The 22,909-nt window shown below is 37.5% G+C and overlaps 1 long non-coding RNA gene across 1 annotated transcript in view; it reads right to left on the bottom strand.

The window, feature by feature from the left end:
- The window catches only part of LOC137096633 (uncharacterized), a 59,547-nt gene that overhangs the window by 2,441 nt on the left and 34,197 nt on the right, over window positions 1–22,909 (bottom strand). The window lies entirely within an intron of this gene.

Below are 22,909 nucleotides of genomic sequence, written 5' to 3'. Positions count from 1 at the left end.
ACAGACTGCATTTGATCTACAGGCTTGTTCTGTGTTTATCTTATTGGAGGAAAAAAGATAGCCAGCCAGTTTTAAAAATATTGTTACAACTCTGCTAAGCAACAGATTATTTTCATTGATCCAACTGTTTTTCATAAAACAGTAAAGCAGACAAGAGAGGACTGTTTACTGAAGCAGAGAGATGCAAAAATTTATTACAACCCCCCAAGGCACATCTATGTATTTATGTGTGAGCAGCATTATGGCTTTAATTTTTTTAGTTTAGTTTTGAAATATTGCTCCTTTAAACTCTACCCATTGTTTCTAAATTTAAATGCTGCTACCCAGAAATCATTGTCTGAAATTTTTAAATGGCATTCAAAAAGCTTTGTCCTTGCGGCTGTAATTTTATACACATTTACATAGCAATACATTTCAATGAACTGAATGAGAGTGGATATAGATAGAATTGCACCTCCCATATGCCAAATGTTGATCTGGAAATTAAGAGACCTTCTTTGCAAAGTCTGTGGATACTTTCTCTTGAAAATATGTGAGATCAAGTTCCAGTTTTGGTTAGCTATAAGTGCGAAATTTTCATGTGACCCAAGGCAAAAAGTTATATGAGTGCTTAGGTGATTTATTGGATACCCTCTAAATTTTACAAATGAAAAGCTGGGAAAATTCCTCCCCTCTGAATAATTTTTTCTGTGCAAATAACAATAGCAATAACAACAGAAAATGAATATTGGTTATAAATATATAACTTTGACCTATACATATGTAAGTGTGATATTGAATTCCAGCTATGATTTGTTGTGTGTATTATGTTGTCTCCTCTAGATTACTGTTTCCTTGTCTGGATATTGCTATATAGCAATAAATATTTATGGTGCCAAAAGACATACTGATGACATTTATTATGTGGTCTCATAAAGACAAAGCCTTGGGAAAGTTTCACAATGGCTTTAACCATTATAATCTCACAATCTGTCTGAACCTAGGCTAGTCGATGCTATAATATACTCATTTTCTGGAAAATGGGCATTGCCATATCATGAAAACTATTATATTCTACTACTTTTCACTCATATTACATTATAACGTCTTTTTTCTGTTCAAAGGCATCTGAGTCAACATAAAAATTTATTTGGGAAATTCAAATGCTACAAAGTATAATAATAAAATTTTATTATTATATTATTAATACCCACCCAACAGGGTTATATTGGTACCCAGAAGAGATCAGGAAGGGAAAACCTTCACAAGTGTGATTGGCCTCCCGTCTATGGAATACACTCCCCAGTGAAATCAGAGTGATCCCCTCTCTCTACTCCTTTAGAAAAAACCCCTCAAATCATTGCTTTGGGACAAAGCATTTGGACAGCTGACTTTGTCAGTAATTGGCAATGACTTATGAGAACTGACAATTGATAGACCTCGGACCGGATTTGGACTTGGGATTAAGGCTGGTTGTGTTTTAATATTTTAATATTTTAGTGGATATTTATAATGTTGTTGTTTTATCTAATCAACTATTGCATTGCTATTGTTGTTTGCTGTTGGCATCCAATGGCTGCTGGGTTGTAAGATGCCCTGAGTGCCCCCCCCGGGGGGGGGGGGTTGAGACAGACAGGATATAAATGTCGAAATAATAAATAAACAATGGGACCTTAGCTTGTAATTTAAAGTGTTAAACTAAAACTACCCAAATGTGCCACCTGTTATCTAGTCTCCAATTCTTGGGTGGCAGATCTATACATCCCTTCTATGAAATTCCAAAATTTGATCTCTTTTAAAAGCTGAAATTGTCCACCTTGGTGTATTAGGCCTCTTCCACACAGCTGTATAAAATCCACATTGAACTAGATTATCTGGCAGTGTGGACTCAGATAATCCAGTTCAAAGCAGATATTGTGGATTATCTGCCTTGATATTCTGGGTAATATTAATTAATTAATTAATTTACAGTTCTTATATTCCGCCCTTCTCACCCCGCAGGGGACTCAGGGCGGATTACAGTAAACACATATATGGCAAACATTCAATGCCAGTTTGACAAACAACATTTAACACACAAATACACCGAGGCTATTTAACTTTTTTCTGGCCGCCAGGGGAGCTGCTGCTTTTCATCGTCCATCAACGACACCGATGAAGTTCTTCCGCATTCCACATTCCCCAGAGTATTTTTTCTTATGGCCTCATAAATTAGTTAAATTTAGCCTCCCACACAAGGTGGTACCTTATTTTCCTACTTGACAGATGGTTGTGTGGAAGGGCCCTCTAATAGAACTATGTAATAAAATTTGAAAATTCTATGTTTAATTGTGCAGTACTTACTTTTAAGTAGTTATTATACTCTAGAAACTTCATTTTTGTGGCTGCCACTAACTATATTGTATTGGGATATTCACTGAAAAACTATAGCAAAATGTGTTGCAGGATGTCCCACAAAAACAAAGTTTTTGCAGTTTAATAAACCTTTTCCATGTGTTATGAAAGAACTAATTGGGAAATGACATTTATAACCCAGAAACAAAAAGTGTGTTACATAGTGTAATGCTTTCTAATGGCTGATACACATTTTTTGATACACAAACTCTTTTTCCATGCACAACATTATTAAAATATATAAAATTACCTTCAGAGTATATGCATAAAGTATCTATGAAACGTAAATGAATTTAATGTTCAGATTTGGATCTCACTCTAAAGGTATAGGCAGTCCCCAAGTTACAAACATCTGACTTACAAATGACTCATAATTACAAATGGGGTGAGACCACAGGAAGTGAGAGAAATCTACCTCGAGGAGGGGAAATTCACGCCTGAAAAAGTTGTCATGGAAAAAAGGTGTCTCCATTGAAGCTTTATCCTCAATCCTGGTTTCCACAACAAGCTATTTTTTTCAAAATCTAATTATCGCAGAGACAGAAAGTGAGGTGAAATCTTCTGAACACAGACAACAAAACAAACACCGCAGGAGTGTTAATCCTTCCATATGCTATCCAAAGCTAAAATAAATGTATTTTTGACTGGAGTTACACTTACAAAATGTACTTGTTTCGACTTGCAAATTCAACTTAAGAACAATCCTAAAGAATCCATCTAGTCCGTAACTTGGGGACTGCAAGTATTTGCAAATATTCCAACACCACCACTCCTTAAATCTAAAACACTTCAGATGTCAAGCATTTTTGATAAGTGATACACAATCTATACTTGCATAGAAACAGTTTTTAACAGGAGCAAGACACCAGATGCATACTCTACATAGTAGTGATTAATTAAGAAAGAGATAATAACCCCAATTCACACTGAACATGATTGGACTAAACAGACATTCAGCTTCCAGGTCTAAATTAACAAATTGGTCGGATTTGGTATATTCCAGAGTTTTTGTTTTAAAAGATCTCAGATTAATTCTTTCCATCCTGAATATTTTAAAAAATGATTTGATAAATTGATATATCAAATCATCAAACTCTGCTTGAAACAAAACTCTCCATAATCCTAAGTAATGTCTTCACAGTAATGTTCTGTGAGCTATACTGAAAAAGGAAAATAAGAGATAAGGGAGGGAAGGGAAGAAAAATAACTGGCAGGAAATAAGCTGGTAAGTTTGTCCCTGCGATCAATTTTCACCATGCTAACCATATTAGAATTTGTGGAAAGTTAAAAGAAGGCATGCAAGTCTAACATATGGAAGAGGGCGAGGAAAAGAATAACAAATTTGACCAAATGCTAGAACATAGCCTGAAGGAAAGGATGGAAGAAATGCTCTTCTACAAGCTTTTGATGTTTTGTTACTGATAGTTGGGGTTTTGAATGTGCATCTTTTTTTTGCTGTCAGAAGCACCACCATCTGTAAAGTAATAGCTGTCTGAAGAGCAGCCTGCTATTGCTCCAAGTTATAAAACCGTGCAGATGGTTAGAGTTTCTCAGAGACAAAATAACATCAGAAATATGGTGTCATGAAGCAGCCTTGTTAAGGCATATCAGGCAGGAGATAAATCAGTTCCTATCGTTCCTGGAGGATCTGGCTGCCAGATTCTTTAATTTCCCAGTTTCTGGTGCTGGGGATAAAATCTCAGCTGATTTTAATGGGACTAGCTAAAGGAAAGAGAGAAATATCAGATCTATATAATATTTTACAGAATAGATAGAAATCCTCCCTACAAATTTGCAGAATGCAATAGTATTTAAGGCATGTTGTTAACAGAAGCAGAAGACTAAAGATACTTGACTGAAAGACAGGGATTGAGCCAAAATAAATTAATTACACTTGATATAGGACAGAACTCGAGTAAAGCTCGGCCCTGGGATCACATGGAGCTCCAAACCTGTTTTTCAACACCAAACCACCCCAGAGCTCTACAAACATTACTTTTCTGGCAAAAAATAAGGTGAATTTTGTTTCCTGGGAAAAGTTACTCTCTATCAGATGGAGTTTACCTTTGTTTCTTAGAAGCATTTTACAAGCCCAGGCCCTCCTCACACTACATAGTTATAGTGGTATGATTGCACTTGATCTACCATGGCAACAGCCAGGAAAATCTTGGGGCAAGCTATTTAGAAGACCTCTAGTGCTTGGCTGAAGGACAGACTGTAGGCTGTAGGGCCATAATTTTGTAATTTGGAAAAGATCCAGACATGATCTCCCCATCAAACCCCAACTTTTGTTTCGTTCTGATTCTTCCCCTCCTCATTCTCACTTTGGGTAGACCATAATTCTGCACATACTAACCTGAGGGTAAGTCAAATTGAATTTATGATTTATTTTTTTTAAGTAGACATTTATAAAAGTATGATGTTTCTCTTTCTCCTATGAGACCTATCATAGATTCTGAATGTTATGATCATATTTTTTCTCATTTATTTATGCATTTCTTGTATTTCTATCCCGTTCCTTCTCAACCCCCGAAGGGGGACTCAGGAGGGCTTATATGGAGGAGTCTTTTCTGGAGGATAAAGGCAGGAAAACTGGAAGGCTGCACTGGAGATTGAATATGAGGTCCCACGTTTTGGACTTCCTTGGGAAGCACCAAAGGCCAAGGGTAGGTCTTCCAGAGAGAACAAGAAAACAACAATGCCCAAGTCTAGGAACAGACACTCTCAAGACAATTGTGCATGACTTTGAACAGAACTGATGCATGCTTTAATCTTGAAGCTTTAATATAATATCTAAACTTCAAGATTTAAAAAAGGAACCATAACAACATCAATTGTGATCTTATTATAAATGGCTGGGTTTGTTGGCACTAATAAGGATGTCTTATGTTTCAAGCTGTAACACTTCCATTTCTTCGCTGGAGTGTTGACATGTTTTTTGTTTTTGTACATGTGGATCCTGTGTTGGACAGGATATTAAATAAATAAATGATTCAATCTATTGAAGCAGTGGCAGCTAAAGGAATCATGGAGGATAAGCATGTTTCCAATAAAAATATTTGTAAAGCTTCATAACATAATGGAAAGCATTTAAGGAGAATTTTCACAGTTACATGTTATTATTGGGTGGAGGTATACTTTATCAGAACTTGGAAAAGTTACTTTTTCCCATTAGAACTAGAATGTGTGGGGCCCAATATCTCTACAACATAAAACTTAGTGCTTGGGAAAGTTTTTTTTTGGGTGAAGGATGATAACTCCTAGATCTTATGGTAGTTGTAATCCAAAAAAGGAACATTTCCAAGGTCTGAGATTTGTGCTATAGATATATTGGCCAGAAACCATCAAAAAGGGCACTTCTGTTGAAGGGACCCTTGTCCTTAGAACAGAGAAGGAGAAATCACATCTACTCTTGAATGCCCTATGCAGTATTCCAAAAATACAGCCAAGAATTCCTTCTTAGTCAGTTTTTGGGCAATGGATTTCAGTAAGATGGACTACACTGTTCTTTTACAAGTGCTGACTTACTGTACATCAATTGGTTGGGGGTGCTAATTGGATTAATGATGTGGTATATATAACTTTTAGAAATCTAAGAAACTGAATAAGCCATAAGGCCAATCTTAGATAAGAAATAGTTTGCCAAAACGATACCCTTTCATTTGAGGCCATGCCATTCCACTTAAGAAAAAGAGCTTCCTCAAATAACATCTGGATGGGACTATGAAATTAAAATGTATCAACTAATTTTACAGATTAAATTCAAGTTTGAATTATGATGACAAATGGAGAAGATAGTCATTCAACTGAAGAGAAAATGTGTAATCCTGAATATATATATATATATATATATATATATATATATATATGTATATACACAGCTAATACACTAATTAAACACAACTTATAGCCATTTGAAGAAGACATAATTATTGGGATGAATTCAAAAATTATCTTTAGTAATTCTGGATGTGTCTCATTTTCTATGGGTTTACCTAAAGTCACCCGTCAAATATATATAGAATGCAGATTTTAATACATAACTAAAAACTGCATACTTTAATCAGAATCTAAGTTGTGCTATGCATCATTGTCACCATCTGCTTGCAATTAATAACACCACTTGCTTGTTTTCAGATAGTTTATAAAGTATGGAGCTATAATTGGATGATGCATCAATCATGTTATAATTCAATTGATGCCCACTTTCTCATATGAAAAAGATGTCAGGTTGTTAAAAAGATATGCCATCATAGTAAAACAAAACCTAATAATATAGAAATGTTTATGAGCGGAATTGCTACAAATAAATATGTCAAAGCATCCGGTTATTATAGTTATGCCAGGGAATGGTTATAAAGTTAAAATGCTAACTGCTTGGTGTTCTAGAAACCAAATGCTCCATTATCAGAATAATCTGATGAGATTTCCTGTTTACACAGCTTGAGACTAAATAACCATGGCTTTTAAGTAACCAGACTTCAAATAATTGCCTTTAACTTGTATCTCTTGTCCAGATAAGCCACGAAGTTTATCATAGATCTATATTTGCTCTAACACAAGAGCATTTATATAGGAACCTATATAAACCCACCATTAAGAGTGAATAACGAGTGTTTAAATAGCCTCCCTCTTTCTCTCAGCTTCCACTATATTACTGTTGGTCTTTCTTTTGAAGTTCACCTGACTGGAAGATGTTGTACACGACACATCAGATAGCTTGAGAAACATTTTTTTATGTTGTATTTTCTATTATGAGCTACTGAAAAGCATGGAAATATGTATTTCCTTCTCCTCTCTCTTCCTATTTGCATCCACAGTTCCTGTTTGATTTTCATTGCATTGTTCTATATGATTAACCTTGACACTAGTCACATTTTTCCTGGCCACACCTCCTTCATAATTTGGAAGCTGTCTTCCTTCAGCTTCATTTACATCTAGCTAAGTTATTTTGCTTCTTGAACCAGGCATTCTCTCTCTTCCCACTTCCCCCAAATACTAGCAAACAAAGCTTGTTTTCTGCAACCACAGAAATCCTCAGTTTGCTCCAAATCCAATCTGAAGGGGCAATAGAATTTTTGTAATTCAAGATTACATTTTCTATGCAGTTTTAATTGGGGTTGTCTTACATTTCAAACATTGATATGTCTACTTGAGTATTATTAGCACTGACTGACAGAAATTCTCTGAAATATCAATTAAGATCTTTCACAGTTCTGTCTGGTGATTCAGGGAAGTAATGGTAGAGCCTTTTGGTTGTAAAACATACCTTCTACCATCATGCAGCCTTAGTTTCTTCATTGCTGGAACACCAACTCTATGATGAGATAAACCTCATGACACCAATAAATGACTGTGAAACATTTTTTTTTAAATGGGGTGTTGTGTAGTTCCGGGCTGTATGGCCATGCTCTAATAGCATTTTGTCCTGATGTTTCATCTGCATCTGTGGCTGCCATCTTCAGAGGATCCTCTTCAGAGATGCCAGTCACAGGTGCAGGTGAAACGACAGGAGAAAATGCTGCTAGAACATGACCATACAGTCTGGAAATCACACAACACGCCTGTGATTCCAGCCATGGAAGCCTTCAACAATATATCTTTCAAATGTTTGCAGTGAACAGGACTGATCCATTCTCTTGGTTTCTAAAAAGAACATATTGCTCGGTTGAATTCTTTATCCATTAGCACTTCTAGCACTAATGCCATTGATGAAAATCTGCTTGTCATCCTCTCCCCCTATTAAGTTATAGTATAGTTTAATAGAGATGTCTTATTGGAGCCAAATAGCACAGGAAATACTGTGTCAAGTTTCAGAGGTTAAAAAATGACTGGAAAAAATTATAGTCCCCATTTCCTTAGATTCCGATTACATGTGTCCTTTAGAAGTGGAACCAGAAAGGAAGTGTGAAAGGAAATTCTTTGTCTACAAGTTTATTACAGGTTGTCACAAAGGAAAAGTTAGCTATGGCAACAATTTCCCTCTTGCCCTTCTGCTCTTTCTGTTGCTCTCTCCTTTATGCACACACACACACATACATACATACATGCACTCACTTAGAGCAAAGCTATGCTGCATGTACCAATATTTAAACAGCTGGACATTACCACTGGAGTGCAGTTTCCACTTACCAAGTATATTTATTCAATGTCCGATTGACAGTAAAATAGAGGGGAAAAGTTGCCAACCATATCTTCTCTCTTCTGCTTTCAAAATTAAATTTCCGTGGGCTTTTTACTGCAGAAAGTATTGCTTTTATAGCCCCTAGTAGGAGTGAGATCAAACCCTTATCCAAATAGGTTAGAACTACAAGGAATGCTTCCAGAGACATGACCACTCAGTCAAAGTAATTTACTTGGTTGACAGCTGAGCCACTGACCATGACCATGATTTGTAATGTCAATTAGGGAACTGAACAAGGAGTTGGAGGAGGAGAACAATTTTCAGTTCATTCCCAAAGCTTATCTTTTGCTCTTCTTTTGACCACGTATGGCAAAAGAGCGAAACCCCCCAAAATAAATATTTCAATTTCTCTCCATAGGTTTTGCAGCCACTTCTAGTAAGGGGTGCAGAGGTATGATATTTTCCTGACCAGACTGTATATTACAATTGCAGATTGGATGGTTAATAGTGAATTTAATGTTTTATATGTTTTAATGTGTTTTAATTCTATCTTAAAATGTTTATTTTAATTGTACATTGTTTTAAGGCACTGAATAGTTGGCTATGTGTAAAACTGCCATGAGTCCCCTTTGAGATTGAGAAGGGCGGGGTATAAATATAGCAAGTAAATAAATAAATAAATTACTAGGCTTCCTAGAACAATTGTGCTAGGGCCATTTAAACCAACCTTCTACCTTCCAGATTCATTAGACTAGAATTTCCATCTCACACATAAACACGCAGCCAGATTTCTGTGCAAGGGACACACATTTTGTATATCTCCATCCTCTCTAATAAAATGCTATAGCTGATATATAGGTATTAAAATTTTTTTGTGAGCCATATACAATTTTATTGATCCATCAGACCTTGAAAATTTGCACACTTTTGTAGCAGGTCTGGTTAGAGGTACTGCCTAGAAATGTATTTTGTATTTGGACCTTTATGAACTGGCATGGCTGCCTTTGTGTTTTTTTGTTTTATTTCACACCGTTGTTGCCACAAGACTTTCTAAAGTAATGATATAGTACATTTAAAGGACTATCTATTCTCATGTATAAATTGACATCATATATAAGATGAGGGCAAGTTTAAGGGTCAAAATTACATGTGAATAAGTCAAAGGTCATAACACAAGAGAAGGAAAAGCACCATGGCTGCCGAAGGGTGGTCAACAGTCCCTGGTCATCACTCTCTGTATAGCACAGGGATCAGGCACAATATAAGGCTGATGGAGTTTGGCTGATGGAGTTACAGAAAGAAACTGTATCTGTAACTTCCCTGGAGATAACACATCAGACTATACTCATCTGAATAAATTCCAGGTATTAATTTTAGAGAGCAAACACTGAAGTTCAACTGATAAAGATAAGACTGGGCAACAAAATGTGGTTAGAATTGCAGCACACACAAATATGTGCTTGAAAAAATGACCAAAGGCAGATATGGTCAATGTATAACTTTATTTATTTTGGCAGCTGGAATTCCCAGGAATTGAACATCATCAACTGCCATACTTAATGTATCCACAGGAATGTTTTCACCTTAGAGCCAAAGACATATTTCAAATAAAACTGCATGTTCAAGGTCACTCTTTCTATTTGCAGAAATTTGTCAATAGACTCCTTTAACTTGAAATAACCACCAATTTACATGAGTTTGTTTTTTGGTCTCACAAAAGTAGGCATTTAGATGAAAGATAGTGTGAATCTCCTCCACAGGTCCTTGAGAAAATTTTATGTGATACCATGGTGCTACAGAGGTGTGATGTAGGAGAACTTGATTTGTGAGCTTTACAAGGCAGTACATTAAGTTATCAAAGTACAGCACTTATGAAGAAAAGAAATGCAGACAGACGGGTGTCAGTTTCCCTAAAATAGTATTGATGGAATGAATTGAGAGTGGTAAAATAGCGACCGTTACCCTTTTTAAAAGGCTGTTGAAAAGTGTTTCATGCATCTCGCTAGCCATGAAAGGCACAGAGAAATTAATGAGTCACTATCAATGTGCAGCTGGTATATCAATGACCAATTTTCAGGAATTTTTTGGGAGGAGGTGGATATGTTAGCAAAAATAAAGCATCATCAAGTAGAATCATGGTCCTATTTTGGAAGCTGTTTAATTAAATTCAATTAGGTTTAATTTGATTGGGTAAATTGGTCAAATAAACATGGAACACTTTAATACACCAACAAAGCCTAAATTCTTCCTTCTGGGAGCACTGGGGGGAGTTTCATCACATGTTTAGGCTATATGGTAAAGTGATTTGAGCATTAGAGCTCTGGAGATCAGAGTTCAAAATCCCTACTCAGCAATGGAAGCCACTAGGCAAGTCACACTCCCTCAGCCTCAGAGGAAGGCAAAAACAAACACCCTGTGAATAAATCTATGATAGGTAACAGCAGGGTCTCCATAAATCAGATGTACCTTTGAATCAGACAACTACAACAACCTGTTTTAGGCCTGGATATATTTCCTTTAGAAAAAAGCAAAATTCTAAGTAAATCATTAAATTACAAATCCAGAGATGGAGTCATGATGATTAAAGCAGTTTAAACATACAGATGAACTGGAATATGGTTCCTCTTTGTTTTATCCTTTGGACTTTAAAAGCCATAACATATGTTTCAAAAGAGCAGTGAATGCCATTTACTATAAATGAATATTTAAGTGAATGATGATTATGCATATGCCTTACATTCCAGTGCACTTCCTCTTCAGGAGAATGTAAAGCGAACAGAAAATGTATGTGACAAGTCTATAACTAAACTTACACATTCAAAAAATTTAAGTTTTTTTAAAAATGTCATGTGCCTTCAAGTCATTTCTGACTTTGAGTGTCCCTAAGGCAACCCTATCACAAGGTTTTCTCAGCAAGATTTGTTCAGAGGGGGGGGTGTCATAGCTGCCTTTTGAGTATGAAATGTATGACTTGTTCTATTGCCCCTTCAGATTCCTGGACCAAATGGTGGTTTTGCTTAGTCACATGTGTCCCAAGAGTGAAAACAACTATTTAGAGCATGTGGCATAAAGCATTTGACTACCACCCCATACCATCCGCAGTCAAATTGCTTAACCGAAAAATTCAATGACACAATCACATGATAAAGACATATGTATTTTAATCTGTGATGTGACAGAGGGCATGTAGGAGTAGACCAGAAGTCTATTAGGTGAAGGAAGGATAGGAAGGAAGGAGAGGATGAGCAGCAGTTCCATAAACAAATTCTCACTGTGCATGGATTTAAGTGAAGTGCATGTGTGTAAGTGTTTTTTGTGGACATAATGTGATTCTCTTGCCTTTGTGGTCTGTCCAAAAATCTCCCATGCCCAGCATCTGTCAAGCATCAGGTGGGGCAACTGCTGCTGCTTCTTACTAAAGAAAGGAGCAGAAGGGGAGGCCCAGACTATGAAAATCTGACTGCTATGAATTCTTGGAAGAAGGAAAAGGTGAAAGCATTCTATTTTAAAATGCACCCTCATTTCTCTCTTCAAGCAAGCTGAGACCAGCTACTTCTACAAAGTCTGAATAATCTCGCTCATTACTCTTCCCCTTTCATAAGTGACAGAAGCAGGGGAGCCTCTCAGGGCTTAAGAATTGCAAGGCACAGGGATGTGAAATTATGTATGTGGCCTATGTGCACATGTAGGATTTCAACCATAGAGAACAGTGTATGCGTTACTTCTCACATCTCATCACATGAAGTGATTTTAGTATCCTAGGATGCTTCCAGGATGTTTCCTCCTCGGAGCCCTACATCGCCCATCACACGACATTCCGCAACTTAACAACATGGCAGAATGCTTCCCCCAGAATACAGGAGAGTTCTTGTGTTCAGTTCAAAACAGCGGGGCCAGCATGGGGGGGGGGGGGGAGGAGCCATGTGGTGATTCTTCCTCATGGAGAAGTATTGCAGCAAGAGAGAAGGGGTGTGGGATGTCGTGATTGCCCCACTACTCCACCAATTCACTGCAGAGGCGGGCGAATCAGACTGGGGGACCTCATTCATGTGATGATCATTACACAACAGAGGGGCAACACACCACAGCAAACATATATAAGGATCAAGGATCTGGCATGAAGGAGCAAAAGAGAATTGCAATCTTGTTTCAGCCCTTGTCCAAAGGATGTAAGACTTTAGAGAAGCTGACTTCTTGTGCCCCCCAACCCCAAAAATCACATTAAATGAGTGGAAAACAACTTGGCTCTATCCATCAACTAAAGAATGATGTAGCCTCTCTAAAAATTGCTGGTTCCTCCAATGCAACTGTATTGTAATTTAAGGAGGAAGTATACCAAAGAATCAACTGGAGTACTTAGCAAATTCCTAGCAAGACCATTTTTTTCTGCTGGGCATGGGTAAGTGAAAGCACAGATAAGTGGTTATAGGAGTATTACTATAAGGGAAAGGGGTCTTCAATTGTTAGGGATGAAGAGAATAGATAAAGTGTGGGATATGGGTTTAATGGGTAGAGTGGCAGCAAAAAAGAGAAAATGGAATAATGAGGTAGAGTTTCATGGAGTTCAAGCTGGAAAGTAGTAGGAAGACAGATATAATAATCATACATCATTTGGGGCTTGCTAACAGAGAAAACAAAATAATCACATATATTGGGTCTATACAATGCAGGTTTATGTGTCCCATAAATTTGGCCATGGTATTATGTGACAATACATCATTAATTATATTTCACATGAAACATTTTTTTAAAAAAAGATTACTTTTATAGCTTGAATTCAATTTTTTTATATTTTTCCACTCATAGAAGTATTAATAGGAGCAATATGGAGTAAGAAAGGCAGGAGAGAGAAGAAGGAAGGAAAAGGGGGAGGGTTAGACTACTATTACATTTAAAAAAGAAATCCCAGCATTTCTTTCTGAATATGACTCAGTCCTTCAGAATTTTTGTGGTTCTCCACAGCTATAGTCATGGGCTTCGTTCAATGTCCACAAAATACTCAAATGTTCTAATTTCAGTGAAAATAATATTGAAAACATACTGGGTCAGGCTAACCACAAATAGTGGCATGCTCATAAAAAAATAATAATCTAGTTTGTCTGCAGGCAACAACAAAAAGTATACTCAAATGAGAAACTGTCACAACATCTAAATGTAAGAAAGTAAGAATAAATAGAACTTTAGGGCTTGGGAAAATACCGAATGTTGTTTACTGTAGACTATTTATTCCAAATTTGAAAAGTTGAAGGAATTGTGTAGGTCAAAGGATTGTGACTTTCCCTAAAGAAAAATGATAAGGAATACATTAAAATATCCACTGAGCTACAATCTGCCATGGCTTTTATTATTCATTTATTTAGTAGAGAGGGCTTGGCAGATTATTTTGGAGTCAGTGTTATTTGTGTGCTTGGACTGATTTCGGGATTGATGTACAGGAGGCTAAAACAGAAGAAATTAAAAATAAATGGAAAATATACATAGAATGGACAGAATGAGGCAAAGCCAATGTAAATATTGTACAGAAATTAAGGAAATTGTGAGCTGGTTAAAGATAAAGATATAGGGTAAATATATGGTAAGAGGGAAGGGTGATGGGGTGTTAACAATAAAAATGTCATCCTAGAAAAGGAAGTATAGAAAGGGAAGGTGCCAACAAAAGAATTATTACATTAAAATGAAGTGTGTGTAAGTATGAGCACAGATGGAAAATAAGTATAAGCAAGATGCCGTGATGCTGAAACAATAAAGTTCTTTGGTACGGCTTAAAAAAAAAAAACATAGAGGGAACAAGCAAATATTAGGGCAGATATGCTAAACCACAATAAAGCATGATTACTTAAAGTGTGGTAGCTGGTAGAAGAGGAAACAAATGAATAATAGAAAACTGAAACTCAGGGCATATGGAGGAAAACTAATACCAACAGTTGGTGCCTGACAATGAGAAGTTAATTAGGGAGACAACAAAAATGTTTTGTTTGGTATTCCTTCAAATAATGAAGCATTTATGGTTGACCGCAGAACATATGACACACTGTGTTTAATTGATCAATGGAGAAACAAGCATGTGGTGATGTAGAGGATTCATCTTACTGAAAGTTTTGATAGAACTAGTAAACTGTAAATGTGGTGAAATCCAGCAAAGTCTGCTCACCAATGGGACAGATGCACTTGGCAAAACAAACTCTCCTTCACTCTTGCATCTGCTGTATGTCCCAAAAAACCCTATTTTGATGAGTTGTGAGATTCCTAAGAACTAATTAAGAGGATACAAAAGGAGGGGGAGAAAAAGTCTCATTGTGAGTGTGCTTATATAGAATGGGATTTCACCGATGGAATAGGGGTGAAAATCATATGTGTGTGCACGTGCCTTCTAGTCGTCTGTCAATTTATGGTGACCCCATGAATTTCATAGGATTTTCTTATGCAAGGAAAATTCAGTGTTAGTTTTGCCAGTTCCTTCCTCTGATAGTAACTGGTATTCCCTGGCATTCCCTGGCAGTCTCCTAATAAAGTAGAAACCAGGACTGATCCTACTTAGCTTTCAAGATCAAGTGGGATCTGCTGACCTTAGGGTATTCAGGCCCTGAAAATCATATAGACCTCCAGATATTTTTGTACTGCAACTCACAACCTTCTTCACAAATGGCAGTACTGTAGAGCTGATGGGACGTGCATTTTAACCATTTATCAAGAGCTACACAATTATGTAAATGCAAAGTGAGATTTTTCTATTTTTTGCTTTATTTTCTTTTTTATTTAAAACTTTCAATTTATACAACAACAACAAAAACAAGAAAAGGGAAAACAGGAAAGAGAAAAGGGGTTGGGGTGGGGGTGGAATTACTGTTAGTAGATTGAACTGTGACCATATAATAATAAAATAAAACTTTATTTATACCCCACCACCATCTCCCCAAAGGGACTCAGGGCGGCAAACATGAGGCCAAGCCCGGATAATTACCAAAGGCAAAATAAAATACATACAAGTAGACAATAACATCAAATAAAATGGTTAACAGAAACAAAATAAAACAGTAAAAATAATGGCAATAACCTAATAATACAAGATATGAAATAATAAAAGAGTTAAATAAGGCACAAAATAAGAGGCAAGAATCTCAAACCCAATTCTTCCCCTGGCCCAGATGGATTCACTGCTAATTTCTACAAATTATTCCAACATGAAATCATGCCCAATTGTAATTTTTGTCTCTGTCTTTAATTTCTTGTAGAGGTTCATTTCTCTTAGTGTATAAATCTTGGAGAAACTTATAAAACTCCTGTATTATTTTGTCCTCTCCTTTGATTTCTTGATCTTCTCTCTTTACCAGTTATACATTTCCAGTTATACATTCAGTTATCAGTCTTGAATTACTTTAACATTTGCTGATTGATTTTTTTTTTTACTTTTCTTCTCTTTTTCTTTATTGCTTCTTGGATTTGATGAATCTTTTCTTGATTTGTCTCCATAATAGTTTGTGTTGTTCTTTATTTGTTTGTTCTTCTTCTTTGTGTTTTTATGATGATAGCTGCAGTGACTGATCTTGTGAATTCCAGTCTTCTCTATTTCTCTCATAAAATTCTTGTGCCTTTATCACTGAATTTAGCAAGAATCTTTGTTCTCCGGGTCACCAATATTCCCTGTAGTATTAACCAATGAAATCTGTAGTTTCTCTTTCTCAAATGGTCTCAAAATATAATAGTCTCTGCATTTCTGCATAACTTGTTGAGGCACATCTGTTAGAATTACAACACTATGTAACAAAATTTGAAAAAAAAATGTTCCTCGTCTGAAACTTTTATTTCCTGTTTAGATCTGTGGTACTTACTTTTAAAGTCAATATTATACTCCAGAAACATCATTTTTCTGGCTGCCCCAAACTATGTTGAATAGGTTGAGATTATAGCAAATGTGCTGCAGGATGTCTCGCAAAAGTAAAGGTTTTGCAGTTTAGTAAACTTTTTTCCATATTTTTTATGATAGAACCAATTAGGAAAAGACATTTATAATTCAGGAACAAATATCATGTTACATAGTGTAATTCACTTGTCATTTATTTTTATAGGATCTTCCATTTGCCATTAGAAAATTCTATCTAGAAATAAAGTCCCCAGAGACATGCTCATAACATTTGTTAAAAGAAGTTTAAGAGATACAAAATGAGATTTTCAAAAAATGTATCTGAAAAGAAATCTTGGGTGAAGTACCAACGTGGAGTATGTCAATACTTTGGTTACCCCTGTGGATGTTGTTGGCAAGTGTTTCTCACAAAACACTTTTGCGATGCCATTAATAATACAATAGTTCAGTTATTCTATTACATTTTTCAGAGGCACTGGTTTTTGAGGTTATTACAGGGTTAGTCAAAATGCATAGGCCAATAAGAAGCCTATTGAATGGCTTATTGGCCTATGCATTTTGACTAACCCTGTATTATAGATTACATATTACATGTAATATTACTAATAATATTGCAGCATAGTGGTATAGTGCAATATAGTAATATATAATACTATTTATTTATTTATTTATTTAGCGTGTCATCAGCAACCATTGTATTACAATTCTAACAGAGCAAAACAAACACACAGATTAAAAAGAAAAAAGAAAAAAACACACAGATTTTGCAAATTTGGTATTTGGTTAAATGTCCTTTGACCAGTATCTGGCCACTTGGAGTGCTTCTGGGGTTGCCGCAAGAAGGTCCTCCATCGTGCATGTGGCAGGGCTCAGGGTGCATTGCAGCAGGTGGTCAGTGGTTTGTTCTTCTCCGCACTCGCATGCCAAGGATTCCACTCTGTAGCCCCATTTCTTGAGGTTGGTTCTGCATCTCGTGGTGCCAGAGCGCGTCTGTTCAGCGCCTTCCAAGTCGCCCAGTCTTCTGAGTGCCCAGGGGGGAGTCTCTCATCTGGTATCACCCATGAATTGAGGTGCTGGGTTTGGGCCTGCCACTTTTGGACTCTCGCTTGCTGGGGTGTTCCAGCGAGTGTCTCTGTAGATCTAAGAAAACTATGTCTTGATTTAAGTCGTTGACGTGCTGGCTGATACCCAAACAGGGGATGAGCTGGAAATTTCAGGGGATGAGAGATGTCTCTGCCTTGGTCCTTTCACTATTGGCTGCTACTTCCCGGCGGATGTCAGGTGGTGCAATACCGGCTAAGCAGTGTAATTTCTCCATTGGTGTAGGGCGCAGACACCCTGTGATAATGCGGCATGTCTCATTAAGAGCCACATCTACTGTTTTAGTGTGGTGAGATGTGTTCCACACTGGGCATGCATACTCAGCAGCAGAGTAGCATAGCGCAAGGGCAGATGTCTTCACTGTGTCTGGTTGTGATCCCCAGGTTGTGCCAGTCAGCTGTCGTATGATGTTGTTTCTAGCGCCCACTTTTTGTTTGATGTTCAGACAGTGCTTCTTGTAGGTCAGAGCACGGTCCAAAGTGACTCCCAGGTATTTGGGTGCACTGCAATGCTCCAGTGGGATTTCTTCCCAGGTAATCCTCAGAGCTCGGGATGCTTGTCTATTCTTAAGGTGAAAGGTGCATGTCTGTGTTTTAGATGGATTAGGGATGAGTTGGTTTTCCCTGTAATAGGCAGTAAGAGCACCTAGAGATTCGGAGAGCTTCTGTTCAACCATCTCAAAGCTCCCTGCTTGAGCAGTAATGGCACGATCATCAGCATAGATGAAACTCTCTGTCCCTTCTGGCAGTGGCTGGTCATTTGTGTAGATGTTGAACATGGATGGAGCAAGCACGCTCCCCCAGAGGCAGGCCGTACTTCTGTTTCCGCCATCTGCTTCTCTGGCCCTGGAACTCAACAAAAAAAAGCTCCTTATTTTGTAGAAGGTTTCCTATGAGGCGGGTGAGGTGGTAGTCCTTTGTGATATTATACATTTTTCTCAGAAGGAGGCAGTGGTTCACAGTATCATAGGCTGCTGACAGCAGACTCTTCAGGCAGCGCAGAACATTGTGTCCTCCACCTCTGAAGCCAAGAAAGAACAGTGGATCAAGCTGATCACAGAGGTCGACATGGGCAGGAGCAGCCAGAAGGCGTGGAGGTTGCTGAGACGGCTGAGCAGTGACCCCTCACAAACTAATACCCATGCCAACATAAAGGCAGATCAGATAGCACACCAACTCTTGAAGAGCGGGAAACCCAACCTTGCCACCAAAGTAGGAAAGAAACCAATAGCCAGACAACAAGAGATTGAGAACAACAACCTTCATGAACCCTTTATATCTACTGAATTGGACATGGCTCTCAACAAATGTAAGAATGGCAAAGCAGCTGGCTTGGATGATCTACGGATGGAACAAATCAAGAACTTTGGTCCAAAAGCAAGGCGCTGGCTGCTAGAGCTGATGAACAACTGCACTGCATCCTGTCAGATCCCCAAAATCTGGAGGAAAGCAAGAGTCATCGCCATCTTGAAGCCAGGCAAAGACCGTAATGACGCAAAAAGCTACAGACCAATCTCCCTGTTGTGCCACCTCTACAAAGTTCTGGAGAGACTTATTTTGCATAGAATTATGGAAAATATAGACCCCTGTCTGATCCCACAGCAAGCTGGCTTCAGAAAAGGCAAAAGCTGCACATCGCAAGTGCTGAACTTGACTCAGCACATAGAAGATGGCTTTGAAAGGCAGCAGATCACAGGAGCTGTCTTCATATATAATACTAATATTATGCTATGTTAATAATATAATATATTGTATGTGTACATATAACTTGTAAGCCACTCTCTGTCCCCTTTGGGGTGAGAAGGGTGGGATAAAAACAACATAAATAAATAGTAATAAATAATTATTGGGCTTGATGTTTTCTCCCACAGCATTCCATAAGAAATCTTTGAGAGCACAGAGAGGAAAGGACAAAAATTCCTCAAAACTCTTGAGAATTATAATGAGAGACTGCAACTAATAGTAGGAAAGGCTCCAGCTGCAGAATTAAAACTAAATGAGGAGAGATACCGATTGTGAATACAAAGCATAACATTATTAAAGAAAAAATAAACTGCCTTTCTGAATACTGGTGATTAAAACATGCAGTATTTATTTTTTATAAATACAGTGGTTGCTAGGATTAAAAAGTTTCTTGGTGGATCATACCTTTGATGCAGAACCTTCCAGCTGAAGCCTGTCATCCTAGATTTTTGCCACTAAGGAGAACTTCTCTAGGTGGGGCATGACATAATGAGATAGAAAGTTGAAGCAGATTTCCAGATCATATATAGAATAAAAAGCAATGTAAAATGCTACTGAAAGTAAGCAGATACTTCTAAAAATACTCAGAAGTCATTCATTTTGGGAGGACCTGTCATATATATACCTACACACACCTGGCATATATATATATATATATATATATATATATATATATATATATATCCCACTTGTTATAGATTTGTCAGTCTGCTACTGAGCACAATTCAAAGTGCTGGCTTTAGCTTATAAAGCCCTAAATGGTTCTGATCCAGCTTTCCTTTCCAAACGTACCTCCCTCTATAAACCATCTTGGAGATTAAGATCTTCTGGAGAGGCCCTGCTCTTGGTCCCACCACTTTCGCAGGGATGGTTGGTGGGGACAAGAGACAAGGCCTTCTTGGTGGTGGCCCCTCGGCTGTGAAACTCTCTCCAGTGAGATTAGATCAACTCCCTCCCTCCTGGCCTTCAGAAAGAAAGTGAAAATGTGGCTATGGGATCAAGCATTTAGATACTAACTGTAGTGCAAGAAATTGATACCGAATATGTGCAATGACAACTGGAATGACTCTGGATTATTATCTTGGCCTGCTTAGTTTTAATAATTGGTGCAATGTTTAGATGTTTTAATTCTTTGGTTTGAATGTAAATCTTTATTTTAATTGTATGTTGTTTCTATGGCATTGAATTGTTGCCTATGTGTAAGGCTCCTCTGAGTCCCCTTTGGGTGAGAAGAATGGGGTATAAATGTGTTAAATAAATAAATAAAAGATATGTTACAGATATATACCTTTATGCATATCTCTTCCTTACCCCATTCCCCTCTTTCTTCCTCTTCTTTTTATACATGGTGAAGTAAGTCAATTGTTGTTAGGGGGTTTGAGCATAGCAAAAATATTTTTAAGACTTTCACTGTTGAATTCTCTACAATGTTAGATGTTGGAGACTGATGGAAAATTTCACAGAGGGCAGTTTTTTTTATTTGGGGAAGCAATACCCTCATTTTTCCTTGTGCTGTAATTATACCCCTGGCAGTTGTCAGCAGAGATAGAGGGTCAAGAAGAAAACAAACTTAATTAGGATGAAGTGTGTGTGTGCCTTCAAGTCGCTTATGGACTTATAGTGACCCCATAAAATTCATAGGGGTTTCTTAGAGAAGGAATACTCAGAAGTTCTTTCACCGTTCCTTCTTCTGAATATAGCCTACAGCACCTGGTATTCATTGGCTGTCTCCTACCTAAGTATTAATCCTGCTTAGCTTTCAAGATCAGACAGGATCTGGTGCCAATATTAAAGTACCAAGTAGTGTTTTCCATGGATATATAACAACATTGCCTCAGAGCAGAAGAAACTGTGAAGGAAAGAACAACCTGTGGGAAATTTTTATGCACAATCCTCAATCAACTTATGGGTTGGTGCTAGTTAAGAGTCTGTAGAAATCTTTAAATGATCAAAATGCACACAATTGTGAAAAATTGTATTTTTCTTCACTATGAACACATAAGTCTAGAAAAAAACCTGTATCATGGGTCTACTTGGTTTACTAATCAAGCTTATCTGGACACATCAGATCCTACAGCAGGTATTTTATAGTTTTGTTGCCTTTCAAGTGAAGCTGGGACAGTTACTTTTAAAATGAGTAAATATAATAACAAGGTAAAATCTTCAGTTCTATGGTAAAATCATTCTTTGTGTGTCAGGAAACTATGCCTTGCTATCCAATAATGTATGATTTCATAATTAAAATAACTTCCCAGTTCCTTCTGCCTGTAAAAAACAAGTTGTCAAGCACCTGGTAAATCATAATGCAATGATGGTGAACTCCAGTTAGCTTGATGGGTCACAACTTGTACTATCTGTCTGATGCCATCAAGGACAGTGGAGCAGACTGCTAGAAACCATTATAAGCTCAAGGACTTCTTGAGGCAAGCAGAATTTTACAGAAACTGTGAATCAAGGTGTAAATAATAGAAAGCCTTGTGGAGTTATTTTGCCAGAGGTAAAGGGTGCACTGGAGAAATGTTAAATATAATCTATCTCTGGAAACAAAGTAGGTACATGTCATATGGCAATTTGAAATGTAAAAGACAATGTACCATGGAGCACTTGAACAATGTTTTGCCCTTGGAGAAATTCATGTGACCTTCCTGAATGTAAATCCATTTTGACTTTGCTCCCTACTTTCTAAAAACCACTAATATAATAAAGCTGACAGATTTCCTAATAAGGGCATAGCTAGTAACCCATATTCAGTATTAAGGAACCTCTGTATGCTAGTCAGAAAAAGCTGAATAATCAAATAGATGTGGTCTAATTATAGATTATGTATCTAACCAAATCAAGTCCTTCAGCCATATGTTCCTCGTGTCTTTGCACACATGTTCAAGAAGTGAAAAAGTTGCTATTTGCATAACTGTATGAAAGCATTGTATAGTTTGCTGATATATGGATTCTTATTATCTGCTTCTCACCAAATCTGTGGAACACAACCTTGTCATCACCAACATGCTCTTCCACCAGAAAAACAAGTTCAAGACATCATGGAAGCACCCCCAGTCAAAGCATTGGCACCTCTTAGACTACGCAATAACACGTGCCAGAGACCACTGTGATGTGCTTCTCACAAGAGCCATGACAGATGCTGATGACTGCTGGACAGACCACAGGCTAATCTGATCCACAATGGTTATCAAGATTGCCCCCAAGCACAGACTCCAAGGAAGAAAGACAAGGTGCAAAATGAACACCCAAGCCCTTCATGAACCCTCCAAACAAGCCCACCTTCAAACAGCACTCAAGGACCATCTATCCATAGAACATCCCAAGAATGTTGAGGAACATTGGAACAAACTGAAGACCTCCATCATCACGGTCTGTGAAGAAACTATTGGATATCAATCCAAGAAACATCAAGATTGGTTTGATGAAAATAACAATGAGATCCAACAGCTAATTGACAAGAAAAGGAAAGCCTTCCAAACATGGCAGAGAGATGTCAACTGTGCTGCTAAGTAAAAGACCAATGCCAGTGCAAAAGCTGAGGTCCAAAGAAGGATAAGAGAACTCAAGAACATCTGGTGGACAAAGAAGGCTGAAGAAAACCAACACCTGGCAGATACCATGATGATCAGGGATTTTTCAAAGCCACAAAGGTCATCTACAGACCAAGAAACTATGGCATACAGCCTCTACACCAGTGATTCTTAACCT

Source organism: Anolis sagrei, chromosome 3 (genome assembly GCF_037176765.1).
Source record: "Anolis sagrei isolate rAnoSag1 chromosome 3, rAnoSag1.mat, whole genome shotgun sequence".
In the NCBI taxonomy this organism is placed as follows: domain Eukaryota; kingdom Metazoa; phylum Chordata; class Lepidosauria; order Squamata; family Dactyloidae; genus Anolis; species Anolis sagrei.
The sequence above is the reverse complement of the archived record's forward strand: the minus strand, read 5'-3'. Positions and strand labels throughout refer to the sequence as shown.